We start from the raw sequence: 10,106 nt of genomic DNA on the forward strand, positions 1-10,106 counted from the left end.
TTCCTGCTCCGGCGCGGCAGTGGAAATGGGCAGCCTCGCTTGCCTATTGGACGCGCCGCGCGTCCTTCACCGTCGCTCCGCTCGGACTGGCCGAGCGCCCTGCCTTGCACGCCTTTAAGCAATGCAGGAGCTCTCGCGGGGCGTGCTGAGCGATGCCCTCCGCTTCCGCAATCGACCGTCACGCCCGAACCCTTCAGCTCCTCTCCTGCAACTAGGCTTGCTGCGGAATTAGGGGGCCGGAGAGAGTGTACCGCTGTGCATTGTAATGCTTCCTATTTAAAAACTCTATTGCATATTTTAAATTTTTCTCTGCGGCGTACTTTTAAAACAATTAAGTGTGCCATGCAGAAAATTTAAAACTAAGGTATTTGCAAATAATTATTAATGGAGAACAATTAGAAGTAATGCCAGTCTTTTCCTGAAGTTTGACATTGTATAGTCCTAGTACCACAGCTCTCTGTTCTTATCCAAAGTAAAAGGAGGGAGGTGGTGTATTTTTATTAGGGTTCACCTGACATTGCTGTGGAGAAAACCTTTCTCTTCCTTCTGATGGGCCAGATCTTAAACTCAAGGGATGAGTGGCTCAGCGGTGTTTAATTGGATTAAATCCCACCCAGCAGATAGTTCATTCATTATTTTGTCTGTATCCTGATTGGATCTTTATCATGTCAAATAATGCAGAGCCAAGATGCAAAGTTAATCACTGTAGGTGAATCATGTAAAATTGTATTCTTGCAAGTGTGATATTTATGTGTGAGCAAGAAAAAATATTGCTTTGCAGTGTTCACAATTAAAACAGAACAAATAGCAAAAATTTAGTTCACGGTAATCGTTCATAAGTCACAGCTCATTTCATCAGATGTATGAAAGATACACTATGCAGTAGCCATTACAAATTAAAACTAAACAGAAAGGCACAGGATGTTGCAAAGAGCAGTCTGTTCAAAACAAGACCAGATCAGAACATTCAGAGTGGGTGTGGACTCCTTCCAACTTGATTAAAGGTGAAAAGTAATTTACAAAAAATCAGATCTGATCAAGGGAAGTATAAGGTGAAACATAAGCCAACCCACTTAGAGAAAAGTTCTTTACTTTAAAGTAAGATAAAAGTCAAAAGTATTTCTAAAGCACTAAACATCTGTGACGTTTGAGAAAATCCCAAATCTTTGGAAGACAGCTTTAAAATATTAGCATAGAAGAGGGGGAGGTCTTGCTATATGTTTGCACGTATTCCTGTAATAAATTCTAAATATCTCAATGGTGAGATCCTATGCATTCTTACTTTGGGGTAAGACCCATTGTTCTCAATGTGACATCCAAGTAAACATGCATACCAGTGAGCCACTTAATTCCCCCATTCTTCTAATGACAGTGAGCTTTGAGAAATCAGATGTCCCTGGAGGCAGATAGTGGAGTTTCGCCGAGTTTCCCAGGTGACCTTAAATTAGCCCTGAGTGGTTAAGAGTCCAGGAGGCTACTTACAATTGTAGAATAGTAGCAGCAGAAGAATTAGCCCTGCCTCTCTCAGTTTTCTGGCTCAGATTCATGTCTTGGGAGCTCCAGTCATGAAACTGCAAGATCATCTGTTGTTGGGTCCTTAAAGCATTATCTGGATCAAGACGGATGCTTAATGAAGGATCTTTACTGTTGCTTTAATAAAATTCTAATAGTCGCTTAAAACGGACATGTTCAAAAGCTCTTCAAGATTAGGAACCATTTCCCACATAAAATATTGTACTGAAAGCATCTTTGTAGCACACAACAAAAGCACTGTATGCCATGTTTCCACTTGCATAGTCACTCATGACCTTGGTGCAGGGGAAGAGTTGTTTTGAAGGGGAGTGACAAGAAAACATACATCAGACCAAACTTTATTTCAACACATAAACAAGCTCCTTTTTTGACAGAAATGAACATCCCTACTGAACAACACTGTTCCTGGCAACTGGGGCAAAGCACCTCCACTCTTTTTTTTTTTATTTGCAAAATGTATTTCTACACTGGGTTTCACAAACAGTACTACCAATAAAAAATAAAACAAAGAATAAAAAATTAAAACCTGTTAATCTTCTCAGCAATAATGGAACTTAAAAAAGAAAAAAAAAAGTTTAGGGGAACCTTAATATGTTGCCAAAGCAGATTGATGAACCATTCCCATGTGAAACAGCATGACAAGAATCAACAGTCCGGTTTGCAGAAACGTTGGTCCAAAGAGAAGTAAAAAAAAATAAAGACTAGAGGGGTAGCGCCCCCAGCTTAGACCCTTGTGAAGACACCAGAGGCCTTTGGACAAGGTGAAGGGTCTGCTGGCAGCCATATGGAGGAGAGTAAGAGGGTCTGTTGTACCCATGGGGAGGCATCAAGGGAGGTGATCCACATATCCTGTGAGGAGGCATGGGCCCAAGTTGACCCACTGAAGATCCATAATGGCATACCTATAGGACCAGGGTGGGGCATGCCCAGAGATGGGTGGGGTTGCTGCCTACCCCAGCAGCCCTGGATGTTGCAGGCCCATCTCTGGAATTCCGTAATGCACTTGCATCTGAGGCATTCCTGAATACATCCTGACAAGATGGAAAGGACGTAGATGAGAAAGATGCACCCTGGCAATAGCAGCTCCAGAAGGAGGCCCCAGAGCTCCAATGCTCAGGGGCATGAGTGGAGGCAGCATGGCTGGAAGTATTTCTGGTGGCATGGCTCCTGAAGATGGAACCAATGGAGGGAATAATCCAGGAGGTAGAATGTCTGGTGGGGTGACACCAGGTCCCAAGGTGGTAACAACTGAGGTGGGCACTCACAGTTGGGGCAGGGAATGTGCAAATAGCTAGTGAGGATGAACAACTTATGACAGAGAGTTCTGAGCAGTCAGAAGACATTCAGCAGCCAAGTCATACTTTTTGTCTTTGGGATCCTTTTTGAAGGCGTAGGAGACTGTAATGGGATGGTTGCACAGATATTGTCTGTTCATGACCTCAATGGAAGCATCAGGTAACCTTCAGTGTTTTCTGGGGAGGGTGCCTGGTGTCTTTCATCTCTATAGCACTCATAATTTCATCCAATTTATTCTCTAACTTAGTCTCAAATTTATTCATCCTGTCAATGAGATTTCCTATATTTCTGAATAAAGCACCTCTTCTCTGTCTCAATAAAACTTTTGGCTTATCAGGAAGAAGACAAAGTTAGTATTGTCATCAGTCAGAGGAGGTAAAGAAATAACAGGTTTTGCCAGATTTTAATAATGAGGTTGGAAATGGCAGACTGGATCAATTAACTGAGAAGACTTAAGGGTATGATGGGTAAAGTAGTTCCAGAAACTTTGCTGTCACAATTTTGCACCCAGAGGCAACATAAGAACATAAGAACTAGCCTGCTGGATCAGACCAGAGTCCATCTAGTCCAGCACTCTGCTACTCGCAGTGGCCCACCAGCAATGGCCTTCTGCTGCTGCTGCTCCTGAGCACCTGGTCTGCTAAGGCATTTGCAATCTGAGATCAAGGAGGATCAAGATTGGTAGCCATAGATTGACTTCTCCTCCATAAATCTGTCCAAGCCCTTTTTAAAGCTATCCAAGTTAGTGGCCATCACCACCTCCTGTGGCAGCGTATTCCAAACACCAATCACACGTTGCGTGAAGAAGTGTTTCCTTTTATTAGTCCTAATTCTTCCCCCCAGCATTTTCAATGGATGCCCCCTGGTTCTAGTATTGTGAGAAAGAGAGAAAAATTTCTCTCTGTCAACATTTTCTACCCCATGCATAATTGTATAGACTTCAATCATATCCCCCCTCAGACGTCTCCTCTCCAAACTAAAGAGTCCCAAACATTGCAGCCTCTCCTCATAGGGAAGGTGCTCCAATCCTTCAATCATCCAAACTATTTCCCCATATCTAACTGGTTAATAGCTGTTGCTGGAAGAACAGAAGGGGGGGGGGGGAAGGAAGAGAGATTTCAGAACCCTCACTCTAAAATTAAAAATGATAGGCTGGCAGGCCAGTGGTCTTTTTCTCTCTTCCTCTGTCTGAAAATGCCAGAAGAGATCTGAGTACCATCTCCTGGCATGCAAAGCAGGCTTCTGGAAAATTCACCTATGATACTAGCTTGAATCTATGTAAACTGCCTTAATGCATAAGCTTAATTAGTCCAGCTTCATGTAACTGTGTTCATGTGAGTTAATTACCGCTGGCCTCTATTCCCCCCCCCCCCCACATATCAGTACTGAGAACAATAGGACAGTGGTTCACTTAGATCCTGTTAAATATCAACAGATTGCTTTAATGCGTTAGTAAAGCTCTTTGTAGATAAAATTGGCTGCAGCTGTTCTGACCTTGACATCACTATCAAGAAAGTGCAATTACCAGATGTTGCTGATCTCCTGTCTGTCTCTGCTGCCTGGATGGTTTTTGCAAACTGAGGATGCTTGGAGAGATCCAGCTTATAAGAAAAGCCTAGCTGCTTTTGTCCAATTTACAATTAACTGAGGAGTTTGGGAGAAAGGTTGATCCTTTTCTTTTGCTGTGGAAGCAAATTAGTGAAGGAGCCAAGAGGGCTTTTTCCCCATTTGCACTTGTCTTGTAAATGAAAACCATACTTGGACTCTGCCAGCTTGTCCATGCTGATCCATACCCCAGTGACCTTGAGATTAGACTGCTGTAACACATTCTGTGGCAAGCCATTCTTGAAGGCTACTAGGAAACGTCAGGTTCGTCTTCTGTCTTCAGTGTAGCCCCACATTTGGACTGCAACTGCGTACAAGCCTGCCACTAGAATTTTCTAGCCTCCAAATAAAGGAGGGAGCACTCCTTCCCTTTGGAGAAAATGAGACCATCAGCAATAGCTGGAAGTGACAGGTGTAGAATCTGGGTGACAGAGACCTGGACATTGCATGTATGAATCCAGATGGTGGGGGCCTGCAATACTGATGCCACAGAGTCCCTCAAAGGCTTCAATTCAGCCATGTGGATATCCTAGAAGGACCCCACTGCACTCGACAAGGAGCCATTGGTTGGTCTCTTGTTACTAGTGTTGTTCTATGTTTTACAGAATGCTGCAGGTGGTGATCCAACAGGGAGAACTGTAGCTGTGGCCAAAGACCCACTGTTACACCAAGAGCCTTCCCTGCGCAACAAGTCTGACCTCAGAAAGCATCAATGATATGCACATGGCTTACTCTGTCAGCCCTCCCCTTGCAGGTGTCCTTGTCTGCCACAGGTTGATATCTCACAGGGAGAGCTATGGCTCTGACAGCATACCCAATGGTCCAGCCACAGGTTTCCCCATGCCAGAAGCCTAACCCTGAATACCATCAAAGGCATGCTAATGGCTGACACCTTAATGGGAAGCTGCACCAGGAGAGTGACACCTGTTGCCCCCAGGAATAGCAGAAGTGCAGACAGAAGTTCCATGATCTATAGCCCCTACACGCCACCCAATAAAGTTTATTGAACTTTATCCACTGTGTTTCTTAATGCATCTGAGGAAAGCTGTTCTTTGTGGAGGGGCCAAGAGGGAGCCTTAAAGGCAAGGCACCACAGATGCAGAAAGCAATCCCCAGAGTGAATGGGCTTCTGCCTGTGCATGCAGTTTCCCCTTCTGTATGGACAGATCTGTGAGGTGGAGCGGCATTTGTTCTGTCACTGGACTGAGGGAACTGATTCTCAAGTTCTAACACTCCTCCTGCAGGACACTAAGTGTTATCCCTACACACAACGTATAGTAATTGGGTTGAGGGCTGCAGTGCAGAGGAATGGGGGCATCCGGATCAAGGGTGGACAGGCATGCAGATATGATGGGGGACTCTGTGCAAACAGCCTCCACGAGAGCTGGGAGGCACAGAATGGTGCCTGCACAGAGTACTGAGGTGTGGGGTTGAGAGGGAGGAATCCCCTTAAGCACTGAAAGGCTCTCTTTCAATAATGGGAACCTTGGTTGGTTAGTCTCAGCAGGCCTAGTAGTAAGGAGATCTGCAGGGGACTTGCAGCTCCAGGAGTTTCAGTCCTATCTGGGTTTACTGATGAGGAGCCAGAGTGAGATCAAGCCAAGTTTTTTTTTAACTTTGTGGGGATACGGACAGCATCTGCTGTGCTCCTCAATGATTAAGAATACTCAAATATTAAGATTTAAGAATACAGCTGGCAATTGGCATCACCAGAAAGCCACAATTTTTGTTTTGGGAGTATCCTTTTCACTGTCCACATCATTAATAATCTTGTAAACCTTATTCATGTTCCTCCTTAGCTATCTAATTTTACATGCTTAAATCCTTGATCATTCTAGCTACCAATTTCTGTACCATGTTCAACTGCAGAAGATCCTTGTGCAGGAGAAAGAGAAAGGAAAGAAAGAGAGAATAAGGGAGAATAAAGAGAAAGGGAAGAAGGGAAGAAAGGGAGGGAAGAGAGAGAAGAGCGCAAGGGAGAAATGGGGGGAAGAGAAAGGGGAAGAGAGGAAGGGGGTGAGAGAGAGTTGCAGCGGTGGGGGGGGAGGGTTACCCATGTCCTGTCCCCCCACTGCTGCTGCTGCTACTGCTGCAAAAAAAGCCTCTGGTTGTTTTAAAATTAAATTTAACTGGGAGAAGACTGTGGGTGGGGGCAGCAAAGGGAAAGTGCCCCCTCCCTGCCCTTGTTTCACCCCTACTCTCCTCCCACCGCAGCGTTGCTCACCTGAAAGTAAGTTAATCTTAATTTTAATGCAACTTTTCTTCTTGGTGGCAGCAGCAGCAGCAGCGGGCCACTTTCTTGGAAGGAACAAGACCTAGTCAAGCTCGCGACGCTCCATTAACAACGTCCTGGGAATTTTAAAAACGCCGCCCCCAGGTCGCCGTTTGCACAGGCGCCGCTGCTGCAACGCAGCAGTGGCGACCTGACTCCGCTGCCCTCCCCCCAGGGCGGCCTCAGGCCGCCCTAAACAACAACCCTTCAAAGGGTTGTTGTTGGGGAGTGGCGTCTCCTCGGCGACGTTAAATCCCTTCTGCGCCCCATTTATAACCTTTCGTCGCCAAATTGTTGCCGAATACCACACCGTCCTCCCACCTCGGAGGGTAAAGGCGGCGGGATCACCAGCAGGCTACCTATCGCAGGACATCGCGGAGTGGGGCTTAGAGTTGAGAAGAGGCTGCTCCATGAGTCAGCCTGTTGCCCGTCGCCATTCGCTCAAGATGCTTCGTATGCTTATCTGCCTCCACGCCAGCAGAACTCTTTGGCGGCGTATTAATGGAGGCCGCAAAGGAACGTTCTGGGTTTAAACCATGCATTTTCAAACATGGTTTCTGCATCCAGTGAACAGGATTTGGAAGTTTGTATCTTTGAGGAAGTTTGCATAACCAAGCAGCTCTTACTTCTTTTGTGTGATTCAGTAGTTAACCCAGTTTCACCGAGGAACTTTAATGTGAACCAGAGATCTGAGCAGGCAACTGTGTCCATTTTCATGGCTGTACCATTGCAAACTTCTTTAATCATAGAAATTGCTGTAGCTTTCTTGTTATAAAAGGACTGTTTACAAGAAGTGTCTCCAAGTGGACAGATACCTCAATACATAACCATTTTTTAAAAAACCTAAAAATTGATCTTCAGTTACATCCTATGATTTTATTTTATGCTGCGTAAAGATGCCACTTGATTTTAGTTGTACTCCTATAATTTGAAAGAAATCAGTCACAGCCTGGCATTTTTGTGTATGACGATACCAGTACTGAATACAGGCACCTTTTTCAGAACTTTCCAAAGTCCTAAGGGGGGGAAGTGGCAGAACCTTGTATATGAGTACCAGCACCCTTTTTGTTGTGGAAAAAAACAACACCGAGCTGTAGTAAATTATTTTTCAGTTATGCCTGTCCCATACAGCCATAAATAGTCATATTACTTACTCTCAAGTAGAACAAGCGATCTCAAAAGGGAAGGGGCCTGGATCAGTAATAAGGAACTACTTCCAGTCCAAACAAACCGACAGGCAAAGTCTGACTCTCAGTATAAGTCAGTGCTGATGTTTAGTGAAGCTTGGCCCAGAATCCAGTTCTGTTCAGGCTGCTTAATAACATTCAGGACCTTTGGTTTTCAAGTCCTCAGATATGTACATAAATAAATATGAACATATGCCTAGCCATTTACATCACACTGAAACAGGTACTTTTAAAACAACTGTCTGGTTTGCAAATTCTGAATAATAGGGAACACAACGGAATCTAAATTTGGTTCTGAATAATTTCAGCATGAATAAAAAACTTTAAAGGTGATGTGAATGCGCAGCTCTTTAATGGGTCAAGTGTGAGAATTGCATTATAATATCTTCAGATACCATTGTCTTGCATCTAAGTATTTCTATTTTAAACTCTGAGGAACCTGGAGAGCTAATTTGGCTAGAATGTTAAAAGGAAGTGGTGAATGATATAACCTGCAGGAAACCAAGGCAGTGAAATAATTAGTTGAGAACAAGAGAGATACTTTTATATTCTAGGAAAGTTGTCCCCAGTTGTAATCATTGCTCAGATAACTCTTTATGCTTTGTTTCATATTCTTGATATTGCTGAAATGGAAAAATCAATTTAAATGATATGTAGAAAGTCCAGGGAATATACATTATTAATATTGTTAGATTTAAAAGATGAATGTGTTAATTACTGGAGCAGCATACATATTGTCACCAGTTGTCTCTAGTCATGTATCTTACTAGTTGTTTTGATATTCATGGCATGTATCTGTTTCTCTTCTTTAAAACAAAAGTGCCTGCAATTAATTATAATGGAGTCTCTGCTCTCTTGTCATAACAGAAAAAGGATGATAATTTGTCTGCATTTGTGGACAACAAATAGATGTGAAATAATTTTTTAAAATACCTTATTGATAGAACGTGCTGGATATATTTAAGATCTTGAGTGTGACACTTGCAATTTTTAGATATGTATGGGCAGCTTCGCTACATAATGTTGGAACATAATGTGTTAGGAGCAGGTCCATTATTATTGCAATAGTCCTGAGGTTGTAGAAGGACTTCATAGATGACATTCAGGATGAATGTTCCTATCTCATGTTAGAAGGGGCAATAAAGCACATTGGTTTCTTGGAGATTTGAGGGTGGAACCTTAACGGGCCTTATAGGACCTGCTCACTCTCACCTTGTGCGGCCCTGGGTCTCCTCCAGTCTCCACTTACTAGCCCATTGCCATCTTTTGAAGACATGGCAGCAGGGGTCAGGCATCACCTAGGGATGCCACCCTCCAGGTGGGACCTGAGGATCCCTTGCAGTACAGCTTATCTCCAGATCAGTTCCCCTGGAGAAAATGGATGTTTGGAGGGTGGATTCTATGGAATTGTAACCTACTAAAGTCCCTGTCCTTCTAGGGCTCCACCCCCAAATCTCTAGTTTACCAACCTGGAGCTGGCAACCCTACTCATCCACTCTGCTGGTGGCCAGGGAGGACCTAGCAAACCTAGTACCACCCCGCCATTAGCAGAAGTTCACCACTTCCCACTCAGTTGTGTTTACTGCTGTTCAGGCTGGCGGGAGTGCTTCACTATAGTCTAGACTTCATGGAGTTACCCAATCAGCCACCTCTGGCAGAACCATATCAATTCACAAGAATGTTCTGTTCCTCTTCTGAGTAATTGTAGCTTAGAGAGGCTGGCTACTAGGGGAACTAGGGGCTCGGATAGTCAAGCAAAGTTGTATGGCTTCCATTATGTGTGGGTTTCTGGCACCTCTCACATCCTGTCAACACATTTTAAAATAATTCAGTTACCATTCTGATTCATATGCAATAGTGTGGCATCACTGCCATGGGAGAACAAGAAAAATACAAAAAGTTATTACACCAGACTGCAGGCTACAAATATAACTGGCACAGTAATCAAGAATATCAGTTGTGTATTATTAGTGTAGATATTTAGCTCATAAAAGTGACAAGTGCATATTTTATTTATTTATTATTAAACTTATTATACCGTCCACCCCCGAAGAGCTCTGGGCAGTGTACAAATTAAATATAATACAACATCTGTAGGACATCAAACATACATGTTTCATACAAGAACAAGAAGTCACTGACACATGCGCAAGCCAGCGGGCACACACAGGAAAATCATGAAGAACTACTAGATGAAGAAGAACACACAAGTC

At 43.8% G+C, this 10,106-nt stretch overlaps 1 pseudogene; it reads right to left on the reverse strand.

The window, feature by feature from the left end:
* Positions 1-2,234: 2,234 nt before the first annotated feature.
* LOC125435397 lies at positions 2,235-7,079 on the reverse strand (annotated as a pseudogene).
* Between the last annotated feature and the right edge of the window lie 3,027 nt (positions 7,080-10,106).

Source organism: Sphaerodactylus townsendi, linkage group LG06, assembly GCF_021028975.2.
Source record: "Sphaerodactylus townsendi isolate TG3544 linkage group LG06, MPM_Stown_v2.3, whole genome shotgun sequence".
Taxonomy (NCBI): Eukaryota; Metazoa; Chordata; class Lepidosauria; order Squamata; family Sphaerodactylidae; genus Sphaerodactylus; species Sphaerodactylus townsendi.